Below are 15,246 nucleotides of genomic sequence, written 5' to 3' on the forward strand. Positions count from 1 at the left end.
TGTGATACCTGGAGGCTGGGGGAGGAAAGGGAATAAACACAAGATTGGTGAAGGGAAGCAAAGCCTCTTTCCTACCACCTTGCCTCCCTGCCTGCCCCTGGGATCTACTCATCTCCCCTTTTTCTCACTCAGCTCCTCTAATTCCAGCACTTCCACTGACAAACACCTCTCCTCTCTCCCTGCCCCTTCTCTCTCTCTCTCTCTAGATTCTGGCCTAGAACATCTGGAACTCTCTCCCCTCCATCCCCTCTGCCTCCTTCCCTCCTTTTCTCTCTGTCTTCCGTTTGTGAGCTGAAAATCAACCTGAATCACGACTGGGAAGTGAAACCAGGATGTCCAGTGTATATTAAGGGAGGGAAAAGTTTTGAACTGAAATTCTATCCTATAAAGAACCCTTGTCATTTATCTCCTTCAGAATGGCTGCAAACACCTCTACCTACTTTCTTGTTCTACTCTGATTAAAACTTGCTTTTTCTCCAGCTCTAGAGTTGGAAAACAGAATTCTTTCTTGGTTCTAGTGTGTTTTCCAGCTTTCTTTCACTGTTGATATTATAACGATCATTTTCCTATACTTTTAAATGAACATTGTCATTGAAGTAGATTGTTCTCAGCAAGTTTTGGATTTATCACCAAGGCATCCCAAGGAGAAGAAAATCTCTTCGCAACTTCTGTGTACCTTCTTTTCATAACTCTCATGATCCTTTGCAAATGAAAGGGGACGCCTTGGAGAGTGACGGCAAGCTACACAGAACGTCCAGCTCCAGCATTTGGAGCCAGAGGCCAGGGCAGATGAAGCTGGAGTGCTGGGCTTCTGGCCAGAGTGGAATGAATCTTCCCAGCACTGGGAAGCCTGTGTTTTTCCAGCAGACCAGCTGATCTGCTCCAGAGGGCTTTAAATTGGGCAATGGGGAGTTCTGGGGAATAGTGGAAATCAGAGAACAGGAGATCAATTGCTACGGAGGATTATTGGTTATGTCACAAAAAGGGGGAGATTTGACATCTGGCAACTGATTCCTAGTAATTGTTTTGAGAAAATAGTTGGGAAATCAGTATTAGAAACAATTTTGTCTTTAATATCAGTCCTAAAGGTGTATAAATGAGAGGAATAGGACTTTCCTGGTGGTCCAGTGGTTAAAACTCTGCACTTCCACTGCAGGGGGCACAGGTTCAATCCCTGGTGGGGGAACTAGGATCCCAGATGCCGCGCAGTGCGGCCAAAATAAATAAATAAATAAATAAATGAAAGGAAGAAAAGCTTAGAGGACTTTGTCCCCCGAGGTACCCCTCCTGTCTTCAGCCCACACCCTCTAAGTGTGTTGTCACATCTCATGAACGCCTCAAGGGTCCTCTTGGGCTTGATAATGTATGCCATCTTTTGAAAGATCCACTAAATTCTTTTGGCCACAAATTATGCCTTTCAAAATTGGCCTGGAAGAATGCTAGTAAGAATCATTACACAACTGACTACTGCAAATCCTTGGACACATACAGAGTAACAATTACTGGGGCTTTATGAAGAATGGCTCCAAACCAAGGGCAGAGTTTACATGAACAGAGGAAGACATAATTCAATATGTGTACAATTGAATAAAACCTTGAACCTTTAACATGGGCCCATTTTCATACACAAATTGGGAAGAAGCTTCTTTCAAAAGAGCATAATTTTGAAAAAGCTCAGATTTTCATATTTCTTCAGTGAGTTGAATCTTCCATAAGTGCAGATACTGGGAGATTAAAGGGGGTTTAAGATGCTTCTGATAATGAATATTTATTGAAAATCAGGCCCTCTTCCAAGTGCCACATATGTATCGCCATCTTTAACCCTCATAACATCCTCCTGTTGGGAAGATACCAGTATTATAAATTTTTGTTACAGATGAAAAAACTGAGCACAGTGGTTTAAGACAAGGGCATATATCTAGTGGCACAGTCAGAATTTGAATCCTTGTAGTCTGGCTTTTATACACAGTCTCTTAATCTTTACCATCCTTATTCTGCCTTCTTTGTACTTAAGACAAACTAAACTTGCCCTCTCCTACTGCGGTTGAGGGTATGAATCTCAGTCCATAAGCAAAGGCTTGCAAAAAACATAGCATTTTATAACTTACGTAAATTAACTTAATTTTGTCTCCAAGCCTTCCATCTGTCCAGCTTACAGAAAATTTAACCTCAGTTATTTTGGGAAAACGCCCACCTTATGATTGCATCCAAGGTCTAAGGTTTTAGGAAAAGGGCCATCTAGACACGTCTCGACACCGGTTTTAGTTGTGATTTCCAGTCACGTGTCTATATTGCTTTGACTGTTTCTGTCCACGTGGGCAAGTTTGAGGCTCTCGGCTGTTCCACACAGGCATGGGATGGAGCCCGGGAATCCTTGGCAAATCTGGGAACCTGGAGCCTGGAGTCTCTCCTCTCTGAAGTCTTGCCAGCTCTACTAGGAGCTTCCGGGGAACAGAGTAAAACACCCAGAGGTAGAGGATGGAAGGACGCTTTCTAGAATGCCTTGCATAATCTTGTCTATAGCTTAGATTTTTACAAAAGCTAGGAAGAACCTTGACTCCTTGACATCAGATCTCCAAAGCAAGCATCCTGCTGGCTGCCTGCCTGCCTAAGGGGGAGGAAGGAGGAGAGAACGTAAAAGGAGAAGACATTATTAAGATCTCAGTAATATTCATGGACTAGAGTGGTGGTTGCCAGGGGCTGGGGGGAGGGAGGAATGGGGAGTTAGTGTTAAATGGGTACAGTTTCAGTTTTGCAAAATGAAAAGAGTTCTCTGGATGGATGGTGGTGATGGTAGCAGACAATGTGAGTATACTTAATGCCCCTGAACTGTACCCTTGAAAATGGTTAAAATGCTGAATTTTATGTTTGTATATTTTACCACGATAAAGCATAGTCGTCCACACGGGAATTTTATTTCATTTGTACCAATATTGACTTTTATTAAAAACAGTCAAAAGATAAATCCAAATGACAGAAATAGAAAATAAACATCACCATCAAAAAAAAAAAGTTTATGAAAAACTATCTTTTGAAAGCTAAAGGAGAGCAGTAGATTTGAATCCTCCATTGGTGGGTGTGTTCACTGCCTTCAAGGGAAGCGCTGGTGTTGTCTGACCTCTGAGCCCAGCCTTGGTCTTGAACACAGTGGACCCCGAACACCCAATGGTAAAGTGGCCTCAGAAAGTGTTTGAGGTCCAAGTGGTCCATTGCCTTGAAGAACACTCAGCGAGATGGGCCTGCGTGGTTCATGGTACCCTCACTGGAGACCACAGGACTGATTCGAAGAGGAGAACATGTGTTGAGCTGTCTTTTCCTACTGTCTAGGCTGCTCTCTGGCCCTGGGATGAGGGCAGCTCCATAATTACCACACCTCTGTCATCAAAGGAATCCCGAGTTGTCACATTTCTCAGTATTGTTTCCCTTGCAAATTAATTCTGGTTTGTCATATTTCCAAGGTGGAAACTACCTCTCCTCGCTTTTTTTTCCCCACTGTAGCTCCATGATAAGGGAAATGATGGATGCCTGGACTTGTCTTCTGGCATCCAGGGCACTGCATATCTGGGCCCTGCAGGGGCCCAACCTCTGAAACAGGAAGAGGTGCCTGTCGAGGTCTCAAAGACACACTTTCTTAGAGTTTGCTGTCTTCTCATGCTTCCCCGGCTGTCAGAAAGGGCATGAGAGTGACCTGGGGGTTGCGAGGCTGTGGAAACACAGTGGGGGCAGCCCTGGATGGCTCTTCCCCTCTGTGGGCTTCGGTGTCACCCCAGCAGGGTGACTTCCAGGTGGAGGGCCAGCTCCCTGACACCCATGACAGCAGGGCCCCTTCTGCCTGCCGGCCCTGACAAGCATGCTGGGGCATTTCTGTGATGGCACTGCTAGTTCTTCCCCTTGCTTGCTTGTTTTTCATTTTAATTGTGGTAAAATACACATAACATAAAATTGACCATCTTCAGTCACGTTAAGTACATTCACATTGTTGTGATACCATCACCATCCATCCGTCCACGGAACTTTTCATCTTGCAAAATTGAAACCCTTTACCCATTAAATACCAACTCCCCCTTCCCCTCTCCCCTTCTAGCCCCTGGTAACCACCGTCTACTTCCGGTCTCTCTTAGTTTGGCTACTCTAGGTAACTCATCTAAGTGGAATTACATAGTATCTCTCCTTTTGTGACTGGCTATTTCACTTAGCATAATGTCCTCAAGGTTCCCCCATGTTTTAGCAGCTGTTAGAATTTCCATCCTTTTTAATATTGGTGAATTATATTCCAGAGTATGTCTATACCATATTTTGTTTATCCATCATCCATCGATGGACACTTGGGCTGCTTCCACCATTTGTCCCACCCTTGTTGTTGAGAGGCATGATTCATCTGTGAAGTCCTCCAGAGATGAAAAGAATTCCCCAGTCCCTACTTTCAAGGAGTTCACTTCTCTAGCAAGTGCCAAAGTACTAATACAGGAAAAACTAAATCACAGTAAATCATCGTATATTATGAGACATCTGTCAGGACATGTCACAGGAGGATGTGGATTTGCAAAATGCATGGCTTAGAGAGAGTACACTCTATAGTGTGGATTCCAGAGGTAGGTAGCCCGAGCCCCAATCCTGGCTTTGTCTTTAGTATCCATGTCACTTTGGGGGAATTATTGAATCTTTCTAAGCTTCAGTTTCCTTCAGTCTGTAGAATGGGGATAATAGTACTTTACCCATAGAGTTGTTGGGAGGATTAAATGAGAAAACATTGATAAAGAGTTTAACAGAGAGCCTGGCATGTGGTTAGCATTCGAGAGTAACATACAGAGGAAGCAACCTATTACCCACTAAATGCCAGTCAGTTCTCTTTAATATATTGTTCTTGTTCTCTTAATCTGACTATAAACATTGCTATCTGCATTTGCCACAATTTCACAAATATCTGTCTTTTCTCTTCATCTCCCTTTAAGATTATGGTAGTTTGCATGGTAATCGATTTTGGAGATTCTCAGATTATTCAGTAAGAATAAGCTGTTTTTATCAGATAATTGATAATAAAAGTGAATATGGCCTGGCTTTCTTATCCATGGGAGGATATAAAATGAGGAAGGGAATGACCAGTTAGTAGATAACCTTTATCTAACTGACGAGGGAATTAGCTTTCCCTAACTCTGGGCCCCTTAGGGAGAGGGGGAGGCCGGGTTCCATCTCTCGGTAACATAGGTCTGATAACATTGCCTATGTAGATAGTGCTATTGTGGCTGTTCTCTCAATTAAAAATTTCATATTTAGATTATTTTTATCTCAAAGATGGAAAGACTCTCATTTTTTCTAGTAATGCTTAAGAAAACTTTTAAAAATTAAATTGATAGTTTTGCTGAATGAAATATTTTTCTATTCAAGCGTGCCCTAAGGCATTCTAGAATGTAGGTCTAAGGCACATCATCTGGCTGGTGCGTTACTTTATTCTATTCCTGTTTGTCTGCTTGGTATTTCCTACCCAGGAGTCCACCGACTTCAAGGCAATTGAATCCATTATTACCCAGGAGAAAAAAAGTCTGAGTCTCCCTTGCCCCAACAATAGATTTCTCTCTAAAAATATATATATATAATAATAATAATAATAAAGGCATTTGAGAGGAATGGGTGCAAACACAGGAATCTCCTCCTCCACCCTAGCTGTTGCTAAGCTATAAGCTAATATTGTGAGAGAGAAAAAATATCAAGGTCTCAACTTTCCTTGCCATACCGCTTTGTATTTTTTAGTAGTATTAACGAAGGATTCCCCCCAAATTCTGGTTAAAGCTGAATGGTTTGTCCTTTAGTTTGTAGACTAGGGAGCTTTGCTTAGATTAACTCAAGGTGACCAGGCTTCTTCCACTCCTCTTGGAGTTCTTTTTTTATACCTTCCCTATTATTCTGGTGGTATCTTTCAATCAGCTTTTCTGATCAAGTACTTATGGTGACGATTGCTCAATCTGCTGGGGTGGGTAAAGGAGTGTTATGGTGCCTTTAAATATAGTTGTCTATTTGTCATCAAAAGTGAAAACCAAACTTGGAGATTTCTTTTCTCTATTTAAATTTGGAGACTTTTCTTTTTGCCAAAATCTCTGGAGAATGATAAGGTAGTGGTGGTTGAAATACTTCTGCGGCTTTTAGCAAGGGAGGATTTAGCAAGTGAGAGTTTCCCAGATTGGGTTTAGATTCATATTTGTTTATGTTCCAAACTTTTTTTTTTTTTTTTCTGTAATACCACAATTTTGAGTATCAGCAGAACGAGGGGCAGATAGTATTTCATGGAATGTGTGTAATCCTTTGGGGTCGTATATTTTACTCAAATAAACTTTCATGACGGGTTGGTTAAATAGGACAAAGTCTCCAGCAGACTTCACTTGACTATTTTTGTTCTTTTCCTGTTTTCCTGATCAGACTTCTGTCCAACCCCCTTTAAAGAGGGCAGCTGAGTAGCGTGAAAATAAGGGTTTTAGGTGGTGGTGCAGTTAAGTTACTGAGGGGTGTTGTGGGTTTGGTCTCACTTGACACTAATAGTGAAGCGATATGGGAACCCCCCACTCCATCTGCTCCAGTGGTGGGTCTGGGAAGCTCTCCAGTGATGGAGAGTAACTCCTCTCTTGGTTTTCTCACTTCTGGGTACCAGAAATAATTAGCCCTTGGTTGGCAGAGTGTAGAACTGCCCACCAAGGAGGGATCTTACAGTACGGAAGCAAGAGCATAGTGTAGGAAGGAAGTTGACATTTTTCAGGGTCAGCTGTACCTAATTTGCAAAATGTTATATTTTCGAAAGCCATCAAGTAATCCACAGACTCATCAAATCAAAGGGCTAGGTTGTAGGGAAAGAATCCTCTAGAACTGGGGAGTTCAGAACGACTTGATCAAATTATTCTACCTCCCAAAGCCTTGGTTTTGTAAATTGCAAAATGGGCTAATATTACCTATGATTAGTTGTTGCCGTGCAGTAACCAATCCAGAGTGGCTGGTATATTTTCAATAATATATATATATTTTTAAATTAATTAATTTCTTTATTTATTTTTGGCTGCACTGGGTCTTCATTGCTCCACGCGGGCTTTTTCTAGCTGCAGCCAGCGGGGGCTGCTCTTCGTTGTGGTGCGCGGGCTTCTCATTGCGGTGGCTTCTCTTGTTGCGGAGCACGGGCTCTAGGCGCGTGGGCTTCAGTAGTTGTGGCACGTAGGCTCAGTAGCTGTGGCTTGCGAGCTCTAGAGCGCAGGCCTAGTAGTTGTGACGCACGGGCTTAGTTGCTCCGCGGCATGTGGGATCTTCCCGGACCAGGGCTTGAACCCGTGTCCCCTGCATTGCGGGTGGATTCTTAACCACTGCATCACCAGGGAAGCCCTCAGTAATATATTTTTAATAAATGTAAATTTCCCTTCCTCGACCATTCAGGATCAAGTAAGTTGCCATGTAAAAAGTGTTTTGAAAACTACGGATGTAAAAGTGTTTTGAAAACTACGGATATTAATTATTATTTGTGTTTGCCTCTTAGTTGACTTTAAAACATTTGTTTGTCCCAGGAACAGAAGAAAAATATCCCTTGATTGTGAGACAGGTGCATTTTTAGTATGTTAAGTCCACTGCCTGTCTTTCTTTTTTTTAAAAAAAAATTAATTTATTTATTAATTTTTATTGGCGTATGGTTGCTTTACAATGTTGTGTTAGCCTCCACTGCACAACCAAATGAATCAGCCACACACATACAGATATCCCCTCCCTTTTGGACTTCCTTCCCGTTTAGGTTACAGCAGTGCATTAGGTAGAGCTCCCTGTTCTGTATTCCCAGTATGTTCCCATCAGTTGTCCATTCCTCCCACCCTACCCCTCTCCCCCTTGGTATCCATATATTTGTTCTCTACATCTGTGTCTTCATTTCTGCTTTGCAAGTAAGACCATCTATACCATTTTTCTAGGTTCCACATATATGCGTTATTATACAATATTTGCTTTTCTCTTTCTGACTTACTTCACTCTGTATGACACTCTCCACTGCTTATCTTTCTTGTGGCTTATTAACATGGTCAATTTCAACCCTTCGGTATTCTTGGCACAGACTCTTCAGCTGTTTTCGTCAAGTATGTTCTTGGGCTGTAAGTTACCAGATGATCCTGTGGGTGGGTCTCTGTCGGCTCCAAAATTAAATGACATGTGTGAGTTTTCTTACTGACTTAACTCAAAAACCATAGGATGACTGGGAGGCACTGAGGAAATGACAGCTTCCAGATAGTCTATCGGCCTTCCAGAACCTGTGTCTTTGGGGAGACAAGTGAGGCAGAGCTAGAGCTGCAGTTAAGTGACTCCCAGAGGCCCCTCACATTCACCGGTTTCCGCCTGGTCTGATTTATCAGGAGTGATGGGAACATGATTCAGAGATGGTCTTTTAAGTATTTTTATTCTGGTTGAATCATATCTGGTGGCTCTTTCCATTTTTCTAATGTTATCTGATTAGCTCAGGGATGCCCAACCTTTATTGTCCTGACTCACTGAGGGACACTGCTTGGTCATGAATGGGGAGACCCTGGGGAGGAAGAGGGTTGGCAGGCATTCCCCCCTGATGGGTATCCTGGCAAATTCCAGGGAGGGAAGCATGTGGTCATGACTTCCAGCAAAGCCTTACTAAAACCTTGCACACAACCCATTGTGGAAACACTTTCATCTACTCTAATACATTCATCTTCCCCTGAGAGGAGGCTGAGCTGACATCACCCTATCCCATATTGCACACCAAGAAACTGAGTCTCAAAGAAGCTAAGGGAATGGCTTAGAGTCCCACCCTTAGATCTAGTAAAATTCCAGGTGGATACAGACCACCAAAGTTAGAGGAGAAAGGAAAGTCTAGAAAGATTTTCTCCTCCTATTTTAAACTTTCCTGTATTGGTTGGATAGCTTCCAAAAAGTGATGATAATTTTTTTAAAAATCATTTTTTAAAAAACTAAAAATGTATTATATTTGTGATTATTATTCAAATTTAAAGAAATGAAAAAGGACCTAATCAGTCCTCTAGTTCAGTCCTCTCATTTTTACAGATCAGAAGACTAAGCCAAGTGCCATTAAGTAATTTGGTCAAGGTAATACATAAGCTGGCAAGCGGTATAAAATATATTTCAAAAACTTAATAGACTACATGTGATTATTAAAGCTCTGTATTCCACTAAATACACCTTTAGCTGCCTGAACTACCCCAGATGACTCTGGGCTGTACTGTTGAAAGAAAGGCTCCTGATCCTTGGCTTTGGGGTCTGTGAGACCTGGGGTGAGAACTTGGTGCTTCCTGGTACTTGCATGACCTCGGGGCACATGACTCTTCTTCCTTATATCTATTTCTTCATCTGCAAATGGGAGTAATAATTCCCATCTTGCAAAGTTAGAATTAGAAATTAGAGGTAATGAATTAGGTAGAATCCACCTGAAATCGCTGTGTTTATAGATTAAGATGGTCAAGTATTGGGAATGTCGTATAGTTTAACCTAAAATATAAAGAGTCTGATATATGCTCAGTAAATAGTAACTGTTCAAGTTATAATAGGGGATACAATAGAATTTTTATGGATATTATAGTGAGGTCCCAAATGTCTGTTTTCTTTTCTCAAGGAAACAAGGAAGACCAAAATGGCTCTGCGTTTTCTTAAATTTTACAGGTGATCTCTGACTTTGGAAAGCTTCTTACTTGAGTGCCTGCCCTCCCCCCATGGCCCTTCAGGATGTGATCATTCTTTTGATGTCTTTGACGGTTCATGGCTCAGTTAACCTTCTTCCATTGCTCTTGGGGACAGGTCCTCTGTAACCCCTCCTTCCGGTTTTCTTTCATTGAAGATCAGTTATTTTTAGGTTAGAAACTTTTCTGTACAATAACTGCCCTGCCTCACTAATGCATAGAAAATGGATATCCTTTCAGGATTTTTAGCACTGTTATAGTTTCTCTTCAGATAAATTTTAGCTAAAACTCTATAAAATTCACCTAGACTGAAGTAATATTATTGAGTTATAAGAACCTGAGGATGATTTTGGGGATTCCTGTGTTCTGGACGTCACTGTGTAATTACCTAAATGTTTTGCCTTGGGCTTCATATGACTAGTTTATAAATATACAAGATTTATAAGGTCATTCTAAGTAAAAAATTTGGTTATTTATGGTTTTTCTCGGCATTATATATTCATAGATAGTGCAGACAGTGAGCGTTAAGGAAACAGTGAGGGGTGAGTTATTATTAGTTCATATTATTATTTCATTTTATTGGATTTTCAAATTTTTTCTTCTCAAATTTTCTCTGAACCAGTATAACACTACATCCAGGGAAATGTGTCGCTTAAGCTTGTTGGTAAAAGAAATTTAACCATGTTTCACTATAAAACAAACCACTGACATGGGCAGAGATGGGGGGAGAGGGGAGAAAGAAATAGAAGAAAATAATGAGAAAATCCTAAATCTTCACCATTTTCCATAGGCTTCAACCCAATTTTCTACTCCCCAAAGTGACAGGCTAAGCCTTTTTGTTTGTTGTCTTTTGAACGATTAAGAAAAAGGAAGCTGGCATTCATGTAAAACTTAACTCACTCAACAACTTCAGATGCCTGGTGGTAACATCACTCTGCACACATTTTCAAGATTTATCTTGTTTCATTAAAACTGCAGATGTTATGTCGTCTGTTTTACTTGTCTACATAGTTTTATTACTAGGCAACTTAGTAGTCTTGCAATCTAGGTTAAAAACAGGAAAGAGAAGAAATGGGAAAGTTGGAAGAATAAATTCCACCACCTCCAGTGTGGCAGTGATTGTCAGTAATGAAATATGAAAGAATCAGGTACCGTGCATTTAGATGCCCTATGAAGAAAGCAGATCTAAGGTAGTAACATTCAAACTTTTTAAAAAGTTTTATCATTTAGTTAGATTTCCCAGGTGGCCACTAGAGAATGGATTTGGAGGAGCTTGCAATGGTCCAAGGCCAGTGAGGGCTTTTGAGGGCAGTGGCGGAGGGGATAACAAGGAAGAGGCACGTTTATTCTTCCCTGACCTTTCATGTGACCCCTCCTTGGCTCCCTTCCCACGCTTCCTCCTTTTGTCTTTTTCTCCTCTGTAAGGGCAGGATTCCACGGCAGCCTTTCAAGATCTGGCCCTTAGCTTATGCTCTGAGAATTTACCAAGTGAATTCTTGCTTCTCGTAAATCGTAACCCACCAGCCAGGGTGGCATGTAGGAGAAACAGGATGGGATGTCCAGCCATGAACCAGGTTGCCAGCGCTAAAGCGGGGCTCATTGCAACACAGCGCTTTCTGCCTGTGTGTGAAGGATGGAGGAATGCTGAGCTTGGACCATGAGGGCAAAAGTAGCCTCTCAAAATACCCTGCAGCCATGCTGGGATGGATGGGATGATGGACTCACTCTGGACCAGCTCCACGGCTTGCCTGGAAGGTGGCCAAGCAGAATGGGGCAGTCCCTGATTGATCAGAGGTCTCCAAAAACTGCCTGCTGCTAAGCTTGGATCTTTCTAGAATCATGTAGATGATAGAATTTGCCTGTGGTGTCATTTGTGGAAAAGGAAGAAAAACTGAAGGTGGACCTGAGAGAAATGACTTGTCCTGGGTCCTCCCTGTTCTGAGAATGGCACTAAGGGTTTGAAGGAAGGGATGGGGATGAGGATGGGGAAGACATTGGTTGAGAGAGATTTGTAGTTAGGACACAGGCATCCTTACATGCAGGAGTCATGTCTTCTTTGGGGGAGCAGTGTTTATATAGCATAAACGCTCTGGAGGTATATGGACCACCAGGAGGCATGATCTATCCATGTGATGCCTGCCCTACAAAGGCAGTCAGCCTGCCCAGATAACCCCCAGTGGAGACCAGCCAGCTTTTAGACTACTCTCTAATTAAATGACTTTTTCCCTGTACCTTGCTCTCACTTTGTGGGCTACTCAATTCATTTCCCCTGTCTCTTGAGTTCGGCCCCAGTTCCACCTTGGTCGACACCCCAAATGACCCTATTTCTTGGGCTCACCCAGCTGGCATTCCTCCTTCCTTCCTAGCTTAACTTTGCATGTCAACTTCAATGTGATTCTCTAAAGAGAACATATTATTAAAAAATGGAAATCTGAGACAATGAGGAAGAGTAGAAATGCGTCACTGTTTATTTTTAGGCCCAAGAATTCACACAGCAACAAACCCAAACTGTTAATTATTGCCTTAGGAAAGGTTTCTACGACTGTGCTTGCCAGGTACAAGAAAGGAAAATTACAATTGATTCTGCATTACTCTTGGAATAACCTCATCATAGATTTTCAAGCACAGACTGAGCCTTTTTGTAAAGCCCTGAAGCTTCTATCTGCAAGTCCATCTTAAGGACAGATTCCCTGTTCTGAGCAAGAATGCGTCATCGCTGGCCTTGTGTTTTCAGATTAACACAAAGCTTTGGGGGGAAAAATGCTTTAGTAAAAAGACTAAGGGTTGTTCTTCCATGGAAGTTCCTGGAAACTTCTCAACTGGGACATTTGAAGCAAGCCTCATGACCTGGCCTGAGAATTGCCACGGCTGACACGCTTTTATAGGATGTTCTACAAGGACCTATTTCTGTGAATCACAGACTTGGGCCATGGTTAGCCTAGCTTGTTGTTTTATCTCAGTTAAAAGACTTTTATTAAAAGAACAAACAAGAAAGTTCATATGAGTCAAGAATGTATTTTAATAAAGAAGATGTGGTACAGATATACAATGGAATATTACTCAGCCATAAAAAAGAATTAAATAATGCCATTTGCAGCTACATGGACGGACCTAGAGATTATCATACTAAGTGAACTAAGTCAGACAGAGGAAGACAAATACCGTATGATATCACTTATATGTGGAATCTAAGCAAACTAAGTCAGAAAGGCAAATACCATGTGATATCACTTATGTGTGGAATCTAAAATACGACACAAATGAACATATCTATGAAACAGAAACAGACTCACAGATGTTGAGAGCAGACTTGTGGTTGCCAAGGGGGAGGCGGGTGGGGGAGGGAAGGATTGGGAGTTTGGGGTTAGCAGATGAAAACTAGTATGTATAGGATGGATAAACAACAAGGTCCTACTGTATAGCACAGGGAACTATATTCAATATCCTGTGATAACCCATAATGGAAAAGAATATGAAAAAGAATGTATTTGCCTGGGCTGATATAACTGGCTGTATAACTGAGTTACTTTGTGGTACAGCAGAAATTAACACAACATTGTAAATCAACTATACTTCAATAAAATTATAAAAATAAAAGAATGTATTTTAGATGCCAGCTCTAAGGATGTAACTAGAGGGCAAATGATATTAAGTTTTCAGTTTCTCCAGGGACTTGGGTTTACATCCAACGTCATCACTTCTATATGGAAAATTCTACCCAAAAGTCTTTTTCTCTGTGCAGGTTCTGAAAAAAATTTGGGGGGTACTATATTTCTTAAATGTAACTAGCAAATATATTATGAAGATGTGTTAGTTTTTTTTCTGAAGGCTGAATTGATTGCTACTTGGCATAAACTTTTAACTGTTCTATTGTTCCATCAGGATGCTTATATAGCTTCATGTATCTCTCCACAAAATACATATTAATTGCCGAGGGAACAGAGTAAATTTGCGGTGGAGGAACCTGGCAGACACCACCCTAGTCTCAAATTAAAAACTACCACCATTAGTAATTGGACAAATTGACATTGATCACCATCTGATGAGATGAGCAAGAGAAAAACACAGCATCACTTCTGTGATATTCCTACAAAAACTCGTAACTTGGATCTAATCATGAGAAAATATCAGATAGCCCCAAATGGAAGAGCATTCAACAAAATAACTGGTTTGTAATTTTTTAAAGCATCAAGATTATGAAAGACCAAGAAAGTGCCCCAAATTGAAGGAGACTAAAGAGACATGAGAATAAATGCCACATGGGACCCTGGATTGAACCATTTTTTGATAAGAACATCATTGGGATAACCGTTGAAATTTGAATGGGGTCTGTAGTTTAGATGGTGGGATTCTGTCAACGTTAATTGCATGATTTGGAGGCTATACTGTGGCTAGGTAAAAAAAGGTCCTTATTTTTAGGAAATGTACATTGAAGTGTTAGGAATAACGAGCCTTATCTTTGCAACTGACTCCAATGGTTTAGAAAAGAATTATATACACACATATTCTAATAAGGTTTTAAGGTAAAAGACGTTATTATAAGAGACGAATTAGAAGGATATGCTCTTTCATGCGGGGACAGTTATTTCTGCTGTCAGTTTGACAATCTTGAGAAAATTCTAGCTGATGCTTGGAGTGCCAGTGTTTTCATGCACCAGTCCTGTAGTCTGCCCCTGCTCTTCTGAGATTTGAGTGGAAAGTAATTTCAAATATGTTGTGAAATTTACCAATGTAAAATTGCTGCTGTGAACAGGATTTAATCTGTTTAGGGCTTAGACACCTTATCTTCAAATTCCTCTGACATGAAATATTGAGCTAGTACTACATAAAAGTGTTTGAAGACTGAATCAGATGTGTATGTGATTCATATAAGTGTATAATTTACCTATAATATTTATTTTTCCTGATTATGAAAATACTACTATAAAAACTGTAGATACACAAAGTATAAAAACAATAAAAAGAAAATAAAGTTCAAATAGAATCTCACCACTCAGAAACCATAGGCCACTGGTAATATTTAGGCTTATTTCTTTCTAATATATATTTTTTAAACTGTCCCCATTCTTGAGACAGCGTGCTGAATATATAGTTTTTTCTATAAACTCAAAAAATATTAAATATCAAAAAACATTAGTTTTGTATCCTAAGGTTTTTATTCATTTTAGCATAAGCATTTTCCCAGTAAACAAATTTCAGATATTTTTTAAGCTTTTCATTTTCACATAATTTTCAACTTAGAAAAGAGTTGCAGGAATAGTACAAAGAATTTTTGTGTTGCTTTAGCCAACTGTTAACATTTCTCATAGTTGCTTTCCCTCTCTCTCTTCATATTCATGTATATGTGAATGTACATATATAATGTACATGTATTACATATATTTAGATATTATTTTTAATATAGCTTTTTTCTGAACCATTTAAAAATAAGTTGCAGACATCATGCCCTTTTATGTTATTTTATAGTCATAGTAAAGTTTGAAAATTCAGGAAATTTGATATTGATACAGTACTAATATCTAATATAAACTCCATTTTCATATATTGCCAGTTTTCTCCAAAATACTCTTTATAG

The 15,246-nt window shown here is 40.4% G+C and overlaps 1 protein-coding gene across 7 annotated transcripts in view; it reads left to right on the plus strand.

Moving 5' to 3' along the window:
* The window catches only part of PALM2AKAP2 (PALM2 and AKAP2 fusion), a 502,216-nt gene that overhangs the window by 402,842 nt on the left and 84,128 nt on the right, over positions 1 to 15,246 (plus strand). The window lies entirely within an intron of this gene.

Source organism: Balaenoptera musculus, chromosome 6, assembly GCF_009873245.2.
Source record: "Balaenoptera musculus isolate JJ_BM4_2016_0621 chromosome 6, mBalMus1.pri.v3, whole genome shotgun sequence".
NCBI classification, from domain to species: Eukaryota; Metazoa; Chordata; class Mammalia; order Artiodactyla; family Balaenopteridae; genus Balaenoptera; species Balaenoptera musculus.